Source organism: Coenobita brevimanus, chromosome 79 (assembly GCF_032717465.1).
Source record: "Coenobita brevimanus isolate Jiangsu-jjx chromosome 79, ASM3271746v2, whole genome shotgun sequence".
Classification (NCBI taxonomy): Eukaryota; Metazoa; Arthropoda; class Malacostraca; order Decapoda; family Coenobitidae; genus Coenobita; species Coenobita brevimanus.
This window is the reverse complement of record NC_137032.1, coordinates 29,466,301-29,485,098: the sequence shown is the minus strand read 5'-3', so window position 1 is coordinate 29,485,098 and position 18,798 is coordinate 29,466,301.

Below are 18,798 nucleotides of genomic sequence, written 5' to 3'. Positions count from 1 at the left end.
TCTGTAGGCAATAGTAGCAGGACCTTGTCACCCACAACCAATTTACGGGGCTTTGCCTTCTTGTTATAGTGATGCTTGTAACATTCTCTTGCCTCTGAAAGACTCTCCTGAGCAAGACAACAGGTTTCTTCTAACTTGTTGTTGAGGTCAAAGACATACTGATATGTATTGTGCACGTCATGTTCAACTGGCCTGGTCCACATGTCCTTCAGCACTTGCATGGGTCCACGAACCGTTCTACCATACAACAAATCAAATGGTGTGAATCCCGTGCTGGCTTGTGGTACTTCCCTATAGGCAAACATCAAAGCTGGTAGATACCGGTCCCAGTCTCGAGGCCTCTCCTGACACATCCGTCGCAGCATAGATTTCAGTGTTCCATTGAAGCGCTCATTCAATCCGTTGTGCCTGGCATTGTATGGAGTAGTGTGTAATTGCTTCACACTAATCAGCCTGCATATTTCTTCCATAAGTCCAGAAGTAAATTGTGTCCCACGATCACTCAGTATTTCCTCAGGTAATCCAACACGTGAAAATACCTCTAACATTGCATCCACTATTCCCTCGGTCTCAATGCTAGGAAGGGCAACTGCCTCTGGGTACCTGGTTGCATAGTCCACTATTGTTAATATATAACGGTTACCTCTATCAGTTCTCGGGTTAAGTGGTCCAACCAAGTCTACAGCTACCTTTTGGAAAGGGGCATCGTTAAGTGGCAATTCACCAAGTGGCACTTTTGTAATTCTCCCACGTGGCTCAGTCCTCTGACAAAGATCACAGCTCCAACAAAACCTCTTTACATCCCCGTACACCCCTGACCAGTAGAAACAGCTGAGGATCCTGTCACCAGTCTTCTTAATTCCCAGGTGACCTCCCATCAGACCTTCGTGAGCCAAACACAGAACTTGTTGTCGCCACGTCTCTGGGACTATGACTTGATTAACTTCTCCATTCTGGTACACCTGTCTGTAAAGAATACCATCAACAATCACCACTTTTCCATTACCTCTTCCCCGTGGAGCCTTTCCCACATGCTTACGGAGGCTGTCCAAACTGTGGTCTGCTTCCTAGGATGTCCTTAGTTCCTCAACACTCCTCGCTACTCGTGGAATTCTTGGCACTCTTAACGCCGACAGTGTTTTGTCCTTATTTGCTTGTCCCCTTGTCACCACAGCAGCGGCAAGGTTATCCATTTGTCGCTCGTCATTGGTTACTCCTGGAATATTACCAATAATCAAGTCACAGACAGCATCATCTAAACACGTTGCGGTGACTTCTCCTACATAATAAGGAGTGTTAACTTGTAACTTTGCTACCTCGCAAATCCGAGCAGTTTTATCTGCTAGCACACAACGCCGCAAGTTTCCTGACAAATCTTCCGGTTTTACAAATTTCCTTTTCACTAGAACACCAGTACATCCTGTATCCCTCATTACCTCTACTTCTTGATTACCAATATACCCTTTTACAATCTTCAGCCCATTTGTAGTTTCACAAACACCCGCTACTAAAGGTATTTTCTCCCCACTGGCCAGGTACACTACTTTCTCCTCTTCAGAAGCTGCTGCCTTGTCTTCCTTTATCCTAAGCGACTTCTCCGGACCCATTTTCGATGGTTCCCTTCGCCCTCTTCCAAACACAAGACAGTCTCTGGCTATGTGACCCTGACGATTACATAAAAAGCACATACGCCTCTCTCTGTGCTCCCGTACACCTTGCTTATCGACTCAGGTGGCCGGTTTCATTTCACTTGCATGAAGGGAGGGTTGCTTCACACAGTTCTTACTGGCAAGCGATGATGAACAAGAGTCCAGGTAACGCTCTGCAGGTGCGTCAGCTTCATGCATGTCCTTGGGTGACCTATCTTTAAGGAAAACGGCTAACTCTGTTGGACATCTATTAAAAAACTGTTCTCTTAACATTAATTCAACAATACCCTCAAAGGTTTTCGAAACATATGCTAGCTCGATCCATTTGCTTATATATCGTCTCAACTTGGACACATACTGCTGAACCGTTTCATCTGGTTCAGGCTTCTCAAATCTAAACTTTTTCCTAAACCCCTCTTCTGTCATCATGTATCTTCGCAGTAGTATCTCTTTGACCTTTGTATAGTCTTGAGAATCCTCCGAACTCATACTCACAAATGCTTGCAGCCCTTTTCCTGTCAGCAACATACTAAGATGAGTCGACCACTCGCTTCTTGGCCAGTCTTGTGTCTCTGCATACCTCTCATACCTTGCTAAAAATGCAGCCATGTCATCCCGATCTTCCTGGAATACCGGTAGCTTCACTCTGGATTCAGGATGTGTTGTTGGCTCTAATGCAGACCTACTGCTAGGGCACTGTAATTTCATCTGGAACTCAAGTTTCTTTGCTTCAAGTTCTGCTTCGGCCTTACGTTTTTCATCAGCAGCAATGCTCATTCGAGCATGTCTCTCTTCTGCTCGTCTATCTCTAGCCGCATCTCGCTCAAATTTAATAAAGGCTTGTAACTCTGAAACACTAAGTCCTAGTTTCTCACCTGCAGCAATCAACACATTAATATCCGTGTCAGACATTACTGATCAGCACAGTCGAATATTTCACCACATTCCGACCCAGAGTCTACAAACTATCCCGGACAGGCCCCCAAAATGTCATGTTTGACAGTGTAGGAAAGCTTGCAGACCCAGGTATAGAAAATGCGCATGAAATATCCGACATTTACTTGGCATATACAAGTATGTAATTACAAATATCTCCTTAACCTAATTATATACAATTAACCCCCCACCCGAATCAGTGCAAAAACCTAACCTAAAGGGAAGCAGTCCAGGCTCCACCGAACAGAGACTCCATCTCGGGAAACATATGGAATATATCTGACTGGCAAGCTGTGTGTGACGGCTCCCTTTAGTCACCAGTTACATGGCAAAATACTTAAAGTCACAGTCACAAATATGAAATTAACTCCACTGTGCACCGATCCCACTTCAGATGCACTGTACACCGACAATATCCTCGTCAACACACAGCTGCTTCGCCGACACTCTCCACTCCTGGTGGTAATCCTGTCTGTGGTGAGACCTGCACTACTTTCCCAGCTGTTGCCTTCCAGGGCCTCTCGTCACCTCTGGTGGCCGCTCTGGAAAACTGACGTCACATCAGGGAAAAATATTCCATACAAATATACTCAATAACAATTCAGACCCATAATTTGAATACTTGTTTTATAATAAACGAACATTAACAATCATAACCTCAAAAAAAAAAAAACACACCCAAATTAGGTTTTATATATAAATATTGTACTATAATTCCCATTCTCTTATTCTTTAGGATAAACCATCATAGTGAAATCTTGACAGCTCCAACTTGCTTGCAGGCGTCAGTCTTGTTTAACTAGTGGCGGCTTTCCACGCTGTTCGACCTCTGGCAGCCCCCCTATTCAGTTACATATCCCTAACGTAACACTCCATGACCCAGGACTTTTTCGATCTACCACTCGCAACCCTACCCCAGACATTCACATTTCTCACTTTCCGAACCAAGTTGTCATCCTCCATTCTCTCCAGATCCCCAAACCATCTCAATCTATTCCTCCTCGTCACAACACCAAGACACTCCAGTCCCATCCTTCCTCTCAACTTTTCAATCGTAAACCTAGTTCCCCTCCCCTGCTTCCAGTCCTCACATCCAAGGACGCACTACTAATATTTCTATTCTGTGATATTTCTGTACGTTTAAGCCTTAAACATTCTCTTCCTTTACTGACCAGGTATTACTACCATAGAGCATTACAGTCCTAACACGTACAACATACAAAGATCCCTTAGGATGGAAGGAGAGCCCTCGCGATGTCAGGAGAGGCAACAGCTCCCTGAAGTTTCTCCAACCACTCCTTACCCTAGCCACAGAGTTAGCTCCAGGCCCACTCCAGCACATCACATGTCCCTCAGCTAACAAAATTTTTCCACACACTCAAGCACTCACCAGTAAGATCAATCCTGTTACGCTTAGCAATCTATACATGCTCTCCCTAACACAGCTCGCACACCAAATAAGCATCATCTCGACGTCTACTTTTAATACCACTACATCTCATATGCATCCACTTGTCACAACTGCTGCATATGATGGAGATACTTCCCACACCCTTGTGGCAGACCACACGTGACTTTCTGCCTTTTCTTTGACAGAATCTCCACCATCCCTAGATATCATCATTTTTTTACACTCAAACCTTTGTGCCTCATATCTTTGCTCCACTTCTGAAATCTTTCCTCCGCTTCTCTTTCATTCTCTGCAACCAAAATCAAATTATCATTATGCATCTCCCATGAGAGTCCACTTTTCAAGTCAAGTGAGAGAACTTGTAGCGCCATGACAACAATAAGGGGCTCAAGACTGACCCCTGATGCACGCCTACATTCACTGGAAACTCATCACTCAAATCTCAAGTCTCTCTCACCTGGGTGCGAGCACCCACATTCATAGACATAACTACTTTAACGAGCCAGTCTTTGAGCCCAGGCTTTTGCATTGTCCACATGATCACCTCCTTAGGGACTCTTTCGAATGCCTTCCCCGAATTTAAAAAAAAAAATGTATAGCTCCCTTATATTTCCTATATACTTTTCTTGAAGCTGTCATACAAAGTATATGACATCAGTCGTCCCCTTGGCCTAGCATAAACCAAAATGCATCTCATAAATATTCAATTTTTCCCTAATAATACTTACTAGGACTCTGTCCATATTTTAATATCAATTCCAAAAGATTTTATGCCGCTATAATTTCCTCTTTCCAAGGAATCACCCCTTCCCCTGTACACATTTACAATCACATTCTTCAGCCAGCCATCTGGGACAACATACGCGTATACAATAGTATTTATCACTTCAATAACAAAACATACTGCTTTGTCTCCTGAGACCGTCAGCATTTCAACAGACAACCTAGAGACACCTGTCACCTTCCCAGCTGCGTCTTGCCTATTTTCCTGCTCACAGTAGCAGCATCAGTCAATGGTCAAAGGGCCAAACACTGGATTCACTGATCCCAGACCTTCCCTGTTCCATTCAAGCTCCTCATTCAGCTACCGGTTATAATGCTTTCTCCAGGCGTCTTTAATATCCTCACTGTCCACCACTACCCTTCCTTCAATGTTCTTCACACACTGCTCCCCTATGATATCCCTGTTTCCCCACTTGATCTGATTTGCTGCTTACAGTACCATATTCTTCCTTTCAGTGTTATTTAGGCTATCCAGTAAAAGTTTCTGAGACTCAGATTTTGCCTGGTATACCGGGTACCTCCCTTCAAGCCCTACACTTGGCAGCGAATTATTCCTTTCTGTTACCACTCGTTTTCCATTCCTTGAGAAATCTTCTCTTCTACATAATTGCAGCTTCTTTACCCTCATCCTACCACCATTTTACCCAGTATCTAGGAGGGTCCCTTGTCCAACCACACACTGAATCAGTAACTCTCAGGAGATTGCTTTTGAGGGCTCTGTACAGTTCAGTAACATTTCTTCCAACAGCTCCCTGTTCAGCCACAACTCTACATCTCACTAAAGAACTCATCCATTAGTGTTTGGTTTTTCAACTTTCATGTTTTCCTCCAAGATGCATAGGTCCTGTTCTTCACCACCCGCTCCTTAAGCACCATGTCACATATCAATAATCTGTTTTACTGTACACACACTTTGCTCCCTCACAAACCTCATATCAACCCTCCTGACCAGTACTGTAAATAGTCAGTCTGACTACTATTTCCCCCAGACTCATTATGCAGTCAACCTACTCTCTTTTGCCTAAAATGTATGATACTCACAATCATATACATTGTCTCCCTAAATTCGAGTGACCTTTTCCCTTCCACATTCCTCATACCATATTCACATCCCTCATGTACCGTTTCATGCTTTTGAGCTGTTTCACCCACACGACCATTTAACCCACCTCCCAAAACTGCAATCTCGTCATCCCCCATACCACTTACTACACATATCTGCAAACCTATAATTTTCTACATCATCCAAACCAGCCTGTGCTGCAAATGCCACAATAAATGAAATTAGGAGTTTACCAAACAATATTCTCAGTGTTATCATCCTTTCATTCACTCTCATTGTTCATGACACATTCCACCCATTTTTTCCCAACCAGCACACCCACACCACCATATTCATCTACACTTCCCTGCCAAAATACCTTATGCCTGCAATCTCTCCCGGCAATCATTGTGGCTGATCCTCATCTACTAGTATATATAACTTCCTGTATGCAGCCAACATCCATCCACCTCCTGCTTACAGTCTCAACTACATCCCCCGCTCCACCCTTCAAAATAACCAGATTCCATGATGCTACTCTAAACCTATTTGGTGATTTAATTTCCTCAAGCTTGTTTTTCTTATTCTTTTTCTTCTCAATATTTTCAGTCAGTAAAATAAAGGGGGTAGACAGACCACAGGACCCACCCACCCACACAGTCCCAAGTTCTGGAATGGGACCTGGGACCCATAACTCACCAGCTGTGTCCAGTGGTTGTAGCAGTGGCGTGGGGGTACCCTGCTAGGGCAGCTACAAGGACACCCGATAAGCAAGCCTTGGCACTGTAACTGCCCCATCGTTATACACCCACTGATAGGGCGCCTCTTGTGTCGCTACTCTCAGGTTCAGGCCCTCTCTGTTGGCGGAAGCAGCAGCCTGGAAACTGCAGTGCCGTGTACTCTCTGGAATAAATCTGAGTCCTTTCCCATCCTGGTCCTCAAAAGTATGCTGGTGAAGCCTGCCTCATGCCTCCCCTCAGGTCTGCCACTAGGTTACATATTTGAAACAGACCCTAATCTGGATATCAATTTTGTTACTCTTTGGTGTATTCTTTCTAATATGTTTGTCTTTCCTGTAATATAATGATCAAAACTAGTTACATACTCTAGATTTGGAATTACTTGGGTTTTAAACTTGAATTCAAATACTTTGTCTATGAATCCAGCTTGTTTGTTAGCTTTCTTTATTACCTCTTTCATTACTGACTTGGTGTTTTTTTTTTTAATAATTATTCCATAATCTTTTCCGTAATTTATGTTCAGGGGCTGAGTATTATTCATAGATAGCTACATTATTCATTTTTATCCGAATATTTAGAACTTTGCATTTGTCTGTATTAAATTCCCATTGCCATGTATGAGCCCAGTTGAACAGTTTATGAAGATCTCTTTGAATCAGTCTTTGATCGGGGATATCTGTTCAGCTAGTGCTCTATGTATCATCAGGGAATTCGGTTATTTTACGACATAAACCTTCATGTATATCACTGATATTAATTAGAAGGTGTATGGAAGCCCAAAACAGAACCTTGTAACACTCCACTTTTAATACTCATCCAGTCTGATTTCTTCCCTTTTAATTACAACTCCTTGTTTATGGTCCATAAATCAGCTTTCAATCGATCTTAATAAATTGCCACAGATACCATAAACTTTTACATGTCTGAAGAAGTTGCTTATGGGGAACTTTAACAATTGATTTCTGAAAATCATGTCACATCGATTGATTTAGTTTTTTCGTATATATTAAGACTATCAGGGGAAAAGTCAAGGAGACTAGTTAGATACAATCCATACTGTGTGTCTTTCATGAAGTTATTTTTTTAATGCTTGACGAATTTATCTCTAATCATTGTTTCCAACAACTTGTATACGACAGACTCTAAACTAATCGGACAGTAATTATTTGGTTTTGAATTTATTGCCCTTTAATAATCTTGGAGTAACATTTGCAAGTTTCCAGTCAATAAGGACAGTATCAATCACAAATGATACATTGTATATTGTGCTAATGGTTTTGATATCTAATTTTTCACTTCCTTTCAAACTCTTAGAGATATTCTCTGAGGATCCGATGTTTTGCTGAAATTAAAGTTTATCAATCGCAAATAAAATCTCATTGATCATGATGTCGGTAATTGTGCTGTCTTGATCTACACGTACAAAGGAAGACAATTGAGCATGAATTTTCTACTGTAAACACTGATGAAAAGGAAGCATTAAGATTTTTAGGATCTCAGTTTCATAATTTGTATGTTCTTACATTTTATAAACTAATGGACCTATACATTTTTTAAACTAATGGACTTATTACACTGGTTGACAAAAATTAAAAAGTGGTATGAATCTAGTATATTTTTAGGTGATTCTAAGCAGCATGAACCTGCAAATTTCGAATATGATATCCAATTTTCGTCACCAATTTTCGTCAGCACGTCCAGTTCTCGAGAACCATTATACCATAGGGAAATCTCCTCATGTGTTGCAAAAACGGATTCGACTCCAATCATAGAGACAGATATACCTTGTAAAGCTGCATTCAGCTTGTAATTGTGGCGGTTATATCAGTTTCAGTTAAGTACCTGAATCACAAGACATTTAGAAACTCAAAATGAATCATCCACAGCCGAAAGGGTAAAATTTTCCCACCATCAGGCAGATGATTTTTTTTTTTTTTTTTTTTGACACCAGTGTATGCAATAGTAATCTTATAATTGCTATTATTGAATGTATGCAATGGTAATCTTCTTTTTGCTATTACTCTATTTCAGCTTTTCTTTACTGCAAAAGTGCCTTGATCTGTGTTGGTAAGCAATGAAGCACCGCAACTGTATGAATCCATCACTCTTTCTTCTATATCTGTGGGTTCTTTACACCTGAAAGCCTGAAGAGGCCAATTACAAGGAATGTTAAAAGTGGCAACATTACTTCAGATGTCCTAATGGCAATCAAGACGAGAAGTGGGCACCCCATATTGCGTGCAAGCTCGGTGTAAAGCACATGAAACGGCCATCAGGTATGCCTTTCGCAGTATCAATGGTTTGGCGCAAACCAAATGATCACTGTCCTGACTGCTGTTTTTGCCTCATTAACGCCAAAGGGAATTCAATGAAAACTAGGTCTAAGATCAGGTATCCTTACGTCCCCTCTCTAAGGCAAGCACCCCATGGCCCTGAGCTTCCAGTTCCAGAGCCTCCATTAAACGCCACAAGTGAATCAGTATCTAGTGAAGAGGAGTGTTGCATGGATGCCGACTTTCTAGAAGATTTAGAGAGCAAGGAGCCACACCTTTTCAGTCAGGTAGAGCTGCATGACCCTATGAGAGACCTTAACTCCCCCAAGAAGAAAAATGATTTCCTTGGATCTCGACTCAAGCGATGGAACATGCTACAAGGTGAAGCTCGTACCACCACCTTCCATCATAGACATGAAAAGCTCTCAATGTACTTCAGGATGGATGACATGCTTTGTTACTGTTATGTTGTATCGGTACTGCAACACCTTTGTAAACCTCGCCCTTATCAAAAAGCAATTGGCGGTTGTTCTTAGATTCTGGGAAGAATGCACTAAAGGCAGTCTTTTCCATAATGGTAATGAGCTTCCTTCTGTTCCAACTGTGCATGCCCGTGGAATGAACAAAAGTTATGAAATTAAGAGTATTCTGTTGGCAGCTACTGGCTACAAAGCACATCAATGGAACATCCGTGGGGACCTGAAAGTGATATGCTTACTTCTAGGTCTTTAGCAAGGATACACAAAGTACACGTGTTTTTTCTGTTCATGGGACAGCAGAGCAGATGCTAAGCATTACACACAAAAGGAATGCCCAGTGTGACCGAAAGATATGACTGGAAGGTTCAACTGTCTTAACAAACCTCTTGTTGACCTGAGAAGGTATTCTTGCCTCAACTTCATTTGAAACTTTGATGAACTTTGTGAAGGTCATGGATCAAGATGCTGCTGGCTTCCACTATTTGCTAATGAAGATCCAAAGCAGTGTATCTGAGGCCAAAGTAAAGGCAGGTTTTATCAATAGTCCCTCAAATTCATCTTATACTCAACGATCAGGATTTTATAAAGAGCTTATCTGAGCTAGAAAGGGCTGACTGGGAGAGCTTCATGGTTCTTTCTAAGAATTATCTAGGAAAATTCGAGCATCGAATTTTGAGGAGCTTGTGGACAAGATGCTGAAGAGTTACTATGCACTCGGTGCTCGAATGTCGCTAAAGATAAATTTCTTCGATTCTTATTTGGACTTCTATCGACTTATTCTTGGCAATGTCAGTGATGAACGTGGCGAAAAACATTGTCATAATGAAGAGCCGTTTATCAAGGCCGACTCAATCCAGACATGACGAGCGACTATTGTTGGGCTTTACAGCATGTGAGTAATTGCTCCTACGAATGCAAAATGCAGAGGCACTTCTAATGTGCAAAGGTCATGTAATCATGTTTTTGGCTGAATCGGTAGAGAGGCAGCCTGCAGTCCTGATGGACCCAGGTTAGAATCCCGGCTGGGGCAGGGAACAGTTTAAGGATTGAATTTCATAAAAAAGCAGACGTTCCTGATCTACCAGATGACCCGCCGACATGTCGTAAAAATACCCTAGCTAATACCAATACACCAGTTCTGTATGAGACAGCCCTAGCATGTATTCAATATGGATGGTGGGTGTTAGCGCCGGAGTGGTGACATGTGGAGGTATAGGAGGACAACTGGGCCTTGGGATAGGCTACTGCCCCTGAGATATAGGCCCTGAAGCCTTTGCCCAGAGTCGGACACATATATATATATATATATATATATATATATATATATATATATATAGAGAGAGAGAGAGAGAGAGAGAGAGAGAGAGAGAGAGAGAGAGAGAGGTAGGTGGGGGCTCTCACCATCCACTCACTCGATGTAGTACTGCTCTCGGATCTCTGCCCTTTCCTCTCCTCCATCCTTCTTTCCTCCCATCCTCTTCTGTCTTTCTTTCCCTCATTATTTCCTCGTCCTTCTGCCTACGGGTGACTTTACACTCCCTCTTCTGTTTTTCTTTCTTCATTCTTTCCTCTTCATTCTGTCTACGGCTGACTTTACACTCCCTCTGTTTTTCTTTCTTTCATTCTCTCCTCTTCCTTCTTGTGGGTGACTCTACTGCGCTGGGTGGTAGCCATATAGCCAAATTTTGGCGCCTGGTGGTTTAGTGGGCAATTACGGCGCTCCAATGGGACTGAGCCGGTGAATATTTATATCTATGGGGTGGTTGAGGTTTATTGCTCAAGTAATGCCCCTCAGGTATGAGTGAGGCTGGTCACTCCTCATCTTAAATATCAGGACCATATTGCCTAGCTCCGGGCTCCTACGTTCCTCATGGGGCAACGTAGGAGTGGATAATGGTGTGTATATATATATATATATATATATATATATATATATATATATATATATATATATATATATATATATATATATATCTATATAAACAGAACAAAGAATGAACTTAAGCTATATATATATATATATATATATATATATATATATATAGAAAACAGAACAAAGAATGAACTTAAGCTTGTTGCTCAGCAATTTGGAATTGCTGTTTGCTCTCATCATTCTAATGATCAAATTGTTGGCATGATTAATAAAAGCTTGTTTAATGTAACTCCTCCAGATAAGCAAACGCAGATTGAAATAGCTAAGTTACAGCTAGCCCTGCAGGCGGCTCGTGCTAAGGAGGCTGAGTTTCAGGCTCGTGCTAAGGAGGCTGAGTTTCAGGCTCGTGCTAAGGAGGCTGAGTTTCAGGCTCGTGCTAAGGAGGCTGAGTTTCAGGCAAATGCTAAGGAGGCTGAGTCTCAGGCTCGTATTCAGGAGGCACAGGCACAGACTCAGGCACAAATTGAACTAGCTAGGATTCAGGAAGACCATGAGTATCGCATGAAACAAGGTGGAACTGGATCATCTAGCTCTGATGATTTTCATGTGGCTAAAAATGTTAAACTTGTCCCTCCTTTTAATGAATCTGATTTAACAAAGTATTTTCAGTTGTTTGAGAGGGTAGCTACAGGTTTTAATTGGCCCAAAAAGTATTGGCCAGTACTCCTTCAGAGTGTTCTCACCGGTAAAGCTCAAGTAACTTATGCGTCTTTGCCTCAGGATCAATCTGATAATTATGATGTAGTTAAGAGCTTGATTCTTAAGGCCTATGAGCTTGTTCTTGAAGCCTATAGAGTAAATTTTAGTGTGGTAGGTCTCCATATTATAATTGCAAATCATACTAGATAGATAGATAAATAGATAGATAGAGAGACAGATAGAAGCAGGAAGTCAAATGATGAGAAGGTGTTGTGTTTGCGAGAAGCGAGCAGCGCTAAACGCTTACACGGAGGAAAGCTGACAACAGCGGCCAGTAAGGAGATGATTCAGTTAGCTGTCAGCAGTCCTCTCGTGAGAAAGTTCTGTTGCCATGAGGAAGATACGTGACACACACACCCTACTACACGAGATGTTAGAAAAGAGAGTTTAGAAGGAGACAAGCGACCCTATAGAGAGGTCGAGACGGAGATTAGCTTTAGAACAGAGAGAGAGAGAGATAGCGAGACAGGGAGGTAGCTACCCAGGACTTATACTATTATACCTGTTTAATATTTCCAAGACAAATAAAAATAGTCCCATACTATTCTTTACCTCTCCCGTCACTACATGACATCTGGTGGGGAAACTACTACAAGATATAAAAGCCGCTCGACCACAAGTCTAAAATATACTTCTCTACAAGTAACTACAAAGTCTTTATGACATTTGGTAGCAGCGAACGTATACGAACCTCGTCTACGAATCAACATTAAATTCCTACAAAATATCAAGATTGACAACAACCAACAATATCAGCTCCTGCCCTCCGTCTCCCAGATCATTACGCTGATGCAGAGGTCAAGAGATCACTCGACGCCTTGCAAGTAGCTTAACGACAAACCAGCAAATCTGCGGACATCGTCTCCGAATTAAAAGCAAATTTCTACAAAAACAACCGAGACTACAAGGTTAGCTTCAGTTCTACAAAGTCTACAGCCATCTACAATCAACTACAGCCATCTACAATCAACTACAATTAACAACTCTACGTCGTCTGTATAATCTTCTACACGCACCTACAAGTAGCGGCAGTCTTCATCCCACAACGAATAAATCACTAGAGAAAAGGACAGAGAAAACTTCCACATAGAATAAAGGGAACAAACAAACGAAGAGTGAGACACGATTTACAACTCATCTTACTCACTCGTCTTCACTCAAGTTACTCATCGCTACTCATTCACTCACCACAGCTACCAGTGTGGGAAGTTGAGGTCATCATGCGTGCTTGCTGAACAGACGCCACGTCAGTCAACACACCACCTGCACCACCACTCACACCATTTCCCACCACGGTAAAAATTAGTAAGTTACATAGTTACTTCATTTATACAATACACAGTGATAGACAATAAGCTTCTGCACAAACATATAAAACGTGCTGTATAGTTACAGTTTAAATACACATACTTACTTCAGTTATCTCCATAACTCAAACACTAAATAATCACCAACAATAAATATTCTACACTGTATATATTCATTCATTTATTATAACATTTATTTACTACCAACGAGTGTTACCATTCATACCTACATAAAATACGTGTTTCATACATACAACTATACATTATTATATCTACAAGCGATAAAGAAAATATACCATCACAGTTACTCAGTGAGCAATTAAAAGAACTGTATTAAACATTTATTAATTAAAGCTACCTAGTGGAAACAGACAAATTAAGTTACAAGGTAACCTAGAGAAGAAAAAAAAAATGGCCAACACAAATGCCGTTAGCAAGAGTGAACATCTTCAACACAATCGTGAAGACAATGATTTCCACACAGTGCTGACACACATATTACTCACGATAGGTACAGGTGAACAACAAATCAGTGTGTATAGTTAATACTGTATATATGTATATATATTTTTTTTATATAAAATAACAAAATATGGGACTATATAATATCATTTTATAGTATCTGTGCAATATAAACTAAACTTTGAAAAAGTATCCCAAGAAAATTAGCCAGTAATTATGTAACCATGAACAACATGGAAACAAGCGTACACAAGCAAAGAGAAACAAACTATGGAAAATCAATACATACAAAAAAAAAAAAAAAAAAAGAAAGAAAGAAAAGTAAAACAGAAAAAAGAGAAATAGAGTAAGATCACATAACAAACAAATGAAAATAAGTGTAAGTGTTACTACATAAGCCAAAATACCACATAAACTACAAAAAAAAAAAAAAGCAAATTGTTGTCTCCACATACAAGTGGCACGACACATCATCACTATCATCGACCGCAGCATATGTTAGGACTGCAGTTATTACAATTGTTACTCCATATTATAATTATGTAACGACAAACGATTGCATTATGTTACACTTTGCCAATTATGTAACAGTTGCATTAACAAGATGTAACTTTTATGTAACTTTAACTACAATTATGTACCTACAAACGATATGTAACAATTATGTAACGACAAACGATTGCATTATGTTACACTTTGCCAATTATGTAACAGTTGCATTAACAAGATGTAACTTTTATGTAACTTTAACAACAATTATGTACCTACAAACGATATGTAACAATTATGTAACGACAAAACAGTTGCATTAACAAGATGTAACTTTTATGTAACTATAATTATAAGGCCAACACAATTATGCATTAACACAATATTTGGTAACAATTCATAAAATGTTACAATTATGTAGTACCACAATGTTAGTACAATATTATAAGTCATACAATTATAGCACAATTCTATATTACCAGTATCATCATACAAGTTAGGTGAAATATTAGACATTACTAAAGTGATAACTCAAATATGTAATGTATAACCTAGCAGTATTACCATTGCACAATTATATGCGTACGTCTGTTGTACATGCACGTCTTACAAGTGTTATACAACAACCATTGCATTTATTCAAATATGTATACAACTTGTTTAAATGTAATATTACTGAATAATCACTATTTACTATGAATAATATATGTATACAATATTCATACAATTATGTTACTTTACAATATTATGTATTTCACTTAATTAGCTTATAAGTTCATTATAATGTGTATGTAGCATGTATTAATATATTATAACTATTAAATGTCGATGGTACGCCATTTTTGCGCGGCAGAGCAATGTGGTAGGTCTCCATATTATAATTGCAAATCATACTAGATAGATAGATAAATAGATAGATAGAGAGACAGATAGAAGCAGGAAGTCAAATGATGAGAAGGTGTTGTGTTTGCGAGAAGCGAGCAGCGCTAACGCTTACACGGAGGAAAGCTGACGACAGCGGCCAGTAAGGAGATGATTCAGTTAGCTGTCAGCAGTCCTCTCGTGAGAAAGTTCTGTTGCCATGAGGAAGATACGTGACACACACACCCTACTACACGAGATGTGAGGAAAGAGAGTGGAGAAGGAGACAAGCGACCCTAGAGAGAGGTCGAGACGGAGATTAGCTTTAGAACAGAGAGAGAGAGAGAGATAGCGAGACAGGGAGGTAGCTACCCAGGACTTATACTATTATACCTGTTTAATATTTCCAAGACAAATAAAAATAGTCCCATACTATTCTTTACCTCTCCCGTCACTACATGACATCTGGTGGGGAAACTACTACAAGATATAAAAGCCGCTCGACCACAAGTCTAAAATATACTTCTCTACAATTAACTACAAAGTCTTTATGACATTAGGACAACTTATAAGCAAGATAAGCAATCCCATGTTGAGTATGCAGAAAATCAAAGAAGATCTGTTAGAGCAGTGGTTAAATTCTAAGAATGTAAATTCTGATTTTGATAAATTTAAGCAGATGATTTTGCTGGAGGACTTCAAAAGGTGTATTAATAAAGATGTAAGCCTATATCTTGATGAGAGAAGAATTGATAATTTGTCTGATGCTGCAGTTTTAGCTGATGAATATGTTCTCACTCACAAGAGATATTCTAAAGAAAAAAGGAAAGCTGAGAGTAAGTACGTTGCCTCTACTCAGAGTACAGGTAACAGGAAAGAGAATAAAGAAGATGTTTCTCAGGAAGTAAATACCAGCTCCACCTCTAGATTTCAGAAAAGTAAATGTACTTATTGTAGTAAGCTTGGTCATACTACGGAGAAATGTTTCAGGAGACAGCGTGATGTGAACAAAAAGAAGTCTTTATATATTCAGTCAATTGGTCTAGTGTCCACCCTTGAGAGTTCCCAGAATTCTTTAACCGAGTTAACTGAACCTGCTTTGAGGGGTAAATTAAATTCTTATGATGAAGCTCCTCTTTTGAGCAGTAACGTGGGTGACACTCTCAAGAGTTCATGTGCTAATTTCCTGTCTGATGGTTTTGTCAGTCCTCTGGACAGTAATGACAGGAAATTTGTTCAAATATATCGTGATACAGGTGCTTGCCAATCCCTTATGCTGACCAGTGTTCTAGGCTCTAATGTTAATTCCTCTGATGAAACTGTAATCTTACAAGGTGTAGGGAATAATTACTTCTCTGTCCCTCTGTGCAGAGTGAATTTAGAGTCTGGTTTTGTTAATGGTTCCGCTATGGTTGGGTTGGTTGAGACACTCCCAATGTCAGGTGTAACTTTCTTACTTGGAAATGATATTGGTGGAAGTCAAGTGTGTCCAGCTCCTCAGTTGTCTAGTGAACCAGTGACTGCAACCCAGGATTGTGGTGTCCCTGATGTGTTCTCTGCATGTGCTGTCACTAGGGCTAAGTCTAAAGTTACTGGTGACTTAGAGGATAATGATGATGATGATGTTATCCTAGCTGACACTTTTCTTGCTAATTTGGACCACTCACCAGATGAGGCAATACCCCGTAGTTGATAATTTGTCTCGTCAAGAGTTGGTTGAGTTGCGGGTTGCTGACCCTGAGTTGAAAGGTCTAGCTAACTCTGCTTGCAGTGAGGAAGAGTCAGCTAGTGCTTCTACTTGTTATTATAAAGTCAGGAGTACTTATGAGAAAGTGGAGACCCCCAACAGCATCAGCCGACTGTGAATGGGAGGTTGTACATCAAGTTGTCATCCCTCGTGTTTGTAGGCAGGATATCATTAGAGTGGCTCATGATTCCAGTTTGGCAGGACACCTTGGCGTGAGGAAGACTGTGGCACGTATTTTGAAACACTTCTACTGGCCAGGTATCTTCAGATATGTTTCCTGGTATTGTAAGTCTTGTCACACCTGTCAAGTTGTGAGGAAGTGTAATCAGACCGAAAAGGTTGCACCTCTAGTTCCCATTCCTCCTTTTGAGGCGCCATTCACCCGTGTGTTGGTGGATATTGTGGGCCCTCTTCCTAAGACTTCTTCAGGATTTTCTTATGTGTTGACTCTGATGGATATGGCTACTCGTTATCCTGAAGCCATTCCACTTAGAAATATCTCTGCAAAGAACGTGGTTAAGGAAATGCTAGGGTTCTTCACTAAGTTTGGTCTGCCCAAGGAGGTACAGTCAGACTGGGGAAGTAATTTCATGTCAAATGTTTTCAAGCAGTCTCTGAAAGAGTTGGGCATCACCCAGATCACGTCTTCAGCTTACCATCCCCAGACCCAAGAAGCGTTGGAGAGATATCATCAAACACTCAAATCGATGCTCAAGAAATACTGTTTGGAACACCAGAAAGACTGGGATAAAGGTCTTCCATTCGTTGTATTTGCCGCAAGAGAATCTCCAAATGAATCACTGGGCTTCTTACCCTTTGAACTTCTGTTTGGCCATGAAGTAAGAGGACCCCTTAAGCTACTCAAGGAATGCTGGCTGTCAGAGGAGGATGACGTCAACCTGCTGGAGTATGTAATGAAGTTCAAAGATCGGCTGTCCACTGCTTTACAGCTGGCGAGAGAGAATTTAGGAGCTGCTCAGGAGAAGATGAAGACTTGGTATGATAAGAAGTCCAGGTTACGCCACTTTCAGCCAGGAGATCAGGTTTTGATTCTGCTACTGGTGCATGGGCAACCTCTTCAAGCCAAGTTTAGTGGTCCTTATTTCGTGGAGAAGAAACTCAGTGATGTCAACTATGTCATCGCCACACCAGATCGTAGAAAGAACAAGCAACTTTGTCACATCAACATGCTAAAGTTCTATCACAGGCGGGAAAAAAATAACCCAGTCTGTACTGTAGCTGTTCCACCCGAGTCTGCAAGTGAAGTTCTCCCATGCAGTATGAGCCTGAGTGATAGTTTGGGGAAGAATCCTGATATCATGAATGCTCTCCAGACTAAGCTTTCTCATCTAGCTCCCGAGGAAAGGCAGTAGTTTTCGGCATTACTGCAGGAGTACCCGCAAGTGTTCCGTGCCACTCCAGGAAGAACCACTGTGTTGATGCATGATGTTGATGTTGGAGACGCAAAGCCAATTAAACTGCCTCCTTACCGTGTGAACCCAGTGAAAGTTCCTCTCATCCAGAAGGAGCTTGGCTACCTGTTGGACCACAAGATGATTGAGCCCTGTCAGAGCGAGTGGAGTTCTCCTGTCACTCTAGTCCCTAAGCCAGGTGGGTCACAGTGGCTTTGCATCGACTACAGACGTGTTAATCAGATAACCAAAACAGACACTTACCCTCTCCCTCGCATGGAAGATTGCATAGACAAGATCGGAAAGGCTAGGTACATAAGTAAGTTTGATTTGTTAAAGGGATACTGGCAAGTACCTATGACTGAACGTGCTAGGGAGATCTCGTGTTTTGTAACACTAGGAAAGACTTTTGCATGTTAGGTAATGCCATATGGTATGAAGAATGCACCAGCCACTTTTCAGAAGCCCATGAATGTTGTAACAGAGGGTTTGGCAGGGTGTGTTGTTTATATTGATGATGTATTAATCTTCAGTGACAACTGGAAAGATCACCTATGCCATGCCAGTAAATTTCT